Source organism: Aphanomyces astaci, assembly GCF_000520075.1.
Source record: "Aphanomyces astaci strain APO3 unplaced genomic scaffold supercont1.34, whole genome shotgun sequence".
NCBI lineage: Eukaryota > Oomycota > Saprolegniomycetes > Saprolegniales > Verrucalvaceae > Aphanomyces > Aphanomyces astaci.
The window spans coordinates 387,622-391,283 of NW_009798297.1; positions in this window are offsets into that span (position 1 = coordinate 387,622).

Sequence of the window (3,662 nt, forward strand, 5' to 3'; positions counted from 1 at the left end):
CTCGTGTGCCTCGCGGCCATCTTCTCTAGGCTATTAAAGTGCCTTTATGAAACAAATGTTAAGGTTTCGAACCGCCTAATATCGGAAGCACTTAAGTGTGGATGAGTTTGGGCGGTTGGAAAGGCGACGCCAAATCGCACTTAATGGGGTGCGTTGGTGTTGGGAACCAGGTCTGCTTGTGAACTTGGAGCTGTAGCGAGACGGAAAATTGGCTCGAATAAGTCAGCAAGTAGTCCTTGAGTCCACGAAAGGCAGAAATGGCTGAGTAGATGGGCCTTGATGTAATGAGCTGATATCATCTTGAGTCGTTGAGGGCTTGGTTGGGCCACTGCGCCAAAGACTAAGTCGTTCCGGTGAAGCCACAGTGTGCGTAAGACAACACTACGGGTGATGTGAAAAAAGGTCTTGATGTCGTCACGAACTTCGGCCGGTGCTTCAGGTGCCAGAGCCATGTAGGATCCGAAAACAATTTGGTCCCAGTGGATGGGGCCTTGGACCAAACTCACGAAAAGTTCCAGAAAGAACTCCCAAGTGACTTTGGCAATGGGGCAAAGCCAAAGTAAGTATTGTGCGTTTTCCAGGGTATCGCAACCAAAAGGACACTTGGAGTGGCGTTGAGTATTCCACTGTTGCTTGTATCCAAAGGATAAAGCGTTGTGTTGGAGTCGGAACTTGAAATCCGCGAACACTGGTAGCAGCACTTTGTCCATTTTGAGTTCAAACGACCAAACTCGGGAAGGCGGGAGTTGAGAGAGTCCAAGCCGCTCCCATGGAATGTCTTGGGGAATATGCTTAGTGACCAAAGCCAAAAGGTGCTTGTTCTTGATTTTTGTGATGACGGAAGTGCCTTGTTCTTGGTTCAAGGCAAACTTCCAGTTCAAGGTGGCAGCACAGAAATTCCTGGTCAAGCGGGAAACCGAGGCAGCGGCCCAATTTGACGGCTGAGGTAATTTTCCCGCGAGTTGACGAGCAGAAATACGGTAGCTTGTAACCTTGTGGCGTCGCAGAAAATTTTCCAAAACGGATTCCGTGGGTGTGGCATCTAGGACTTGTTGGAAATTCGCCAAGGATACCATGCCGAGCGAAACGTACAGCTTCGACGTACGAGTCGCAGCTTGGAGGTTGACACTGGACAGGGTGTCTGCCAAAGTGGAATCCAGCCAAATTGGAGTGTGTATCTTCGAGTAGTCGTCTTGAAACTTGATTCTTCGAGGAGCCATGTAGTCGTGCCAATTTCTTAGAACGGAGTACCAAAATCGACCGAGTAAGGATATGGCTCTGGGGCTTCGAGCTTGGGGCGGAGTTGGAAGAAAAAGAATATCTAAACCATGTCCAGCGGGTGAAACCACTTGGTGCATAAGGGCCACGATGGGGTCCAACCAAGGCAGAACGGTAGCTGAAGCGCATTGGAGCGCAAGGACATTCAACATGGTGCGTAAACGGAGAACCTTGATACGGGCTGCGATATTGGGAACTTCAAGCCCGCCTTCCTTACGTGGGAGCTGAATCCAGGCTCGGGAGAGGTGGTTAACCACTAAACCTTGTTTATGTAGGCGGCCATAAACAAAATCCAGGGCTATTGACTCAATTTCTTCGACGACGGAGTTGGGAACATGGCATACAGCAGCAGTATACCAGAGCAAAGGAAGCACCATGGTTTGCAAGATGACAACGCGGCCTTGCAAAGTTCTTGCACGGTATTTCCAGAGATTGCATCTACTCAGTACCCCTTGAACGATAGAGCGATATCGGTCTTCGTCCTTGATATCCGGGCCTTCATGAATGCCCAACCAGCGGCATTGTTGACTACGCTGAATAAACCTGGGACCTTGGAGCTGCTGAATGGCGACTTCCAGTGTGTTAGGGTAAGTTGGGCAGAAGGGCATCACAATGGTTTTGCTGACGTTGAGTTTCATTCCCGTTGCTAGGCAAAATTCTTGGACACAATCCAAGAAAGTCTTCGTATCTTCTAGCGAGGAAAGAAGGCCAGTAACGTCGTCGGCGAAGGCAATCGTGAGGTGGGTAGCTGATGGTGTGGACAGTCCCAAGTGTGACAAGCGGTGTCGCAAATAAACCAATAAAGGTTCGATAAACAGCACAAAGAGTGCTGGCGATATCGGATCACCTTGACGGACGCCACTGCCAAGCAAAAATGGTTCCAATGGCGAAGAATTGAACAAGATGGACACCTCAGTGTCAGTAAATAGTGTTTCCATCCATGCGCAATAATTCGGCCCAAATCCAAAATGCTGGAGGGTCTGGAGCAGAATTGGCCGAGAAACAGTGTCGAAGGCCTTTGCAAAATCGCACATGATGGCTCCTGCACAGGTAAGTTGGTGTTCCTGGCACCATTGCTGAAGGCCGTGAAAACGCGTGATGGCGTGTTGGATCGATCTGCCTGGTGTAAATCCATACTGGTCAGATCCCAGTAGAGAAGGCAGGATAGTATTCGTCCGTTTGGCTAGGATAGCGGGCGCAAGCTTGGCAGCCACGTTGAGCAGGGTCAACGGCCTGTAATTAGAGTGCAGGTCTTTGGAGCCACCCTTGAAAAGCAGTGACAGGGATGCTTTCCGTTGCAGGGTAGTCATGCGTTTTCTTGAAAAGTTGAACGCGTGTACAATCTCGAGCAGGGTGCCCCATAGATCAGGATTGACTTGAAAATATTCGTAGGGAAGTCCGTCCGGGCCAGGAGCCTTGTGTTTCGGGCCAGCTTGAATTGCACTTGAAAATTCTGCAGCCGAAAGAGGTGCTTCTAAAAATTCCCGTTGATCTTCAGTCAGGCAAGCTGACGTGTGCTGAAGAATCATTCTGTGGAGGGCGGGATTCACTTCTTGTGGGGAAGCATCCAGGTTACGTGAGGGCGAGTGGAATATTTTCGCCCAGTAACGTCTACACGCTGAAGATTTTAAGTCCCAGTCTTCAGAGTCCTTGACTGGAAAGGTGCAAGCCTGCTGCCGAGGGACTGGTGGCTTGAAAAAGGCGCTTGAGCATTTTTCTTGGGACTTGATTTGTTCGCGAAATAAGTCTAACTCATTTCGATCCTTGATTCTTCGAAGCGTATCTTGGAGGTGAAGCTGAGCGGCTTCCAGCTGACTGGATAACTCGCTGCTTGGTTGAGCTTCCAGTGCTGTGGAAATTTCAGCAACGCGGAGACGCAGACGATCACACTCCTTCCGGTCTTGATCATGGTGTGTAGTCACGATAGACTGGAGGTACATCTTGTCGTGAAAAAGATGGTCGTCCATAACCTTGGCAGGGTTGAAGCCCGGAGTACCCTGTGGCAATAGTCCGGCTACAGTGCACTTCAAGGTGTAGTTGAGATGTTGTCGGATCTCCGGCAGCTGAAGTACCCAGGGTGGGCAGCGCCATGGTGCTTTTGTCTTGGGCTTGTATGAGTTGGCGGCCAAGGAAAAAGCGATCGGGGCGTGATCATTATGGAAAAATACTTGGTATTTGTCCACGTGGTATCGAATCGACTGAAGGTTTTCTTGATGAATAACGCCCGAAAGAAAAACATAGTCGATGCGGTTGGAATGAGTAGGGTTGGAATAGACTCGGGAGTCGGGGTTGAGCAGTCTCCAGGAGTCGACCACGCCCAGTGAGGACATCCAGCGCTCTAAAGCGTCAAGGCCGGTTGGGCGTCGATGGGAATGGACGACCTT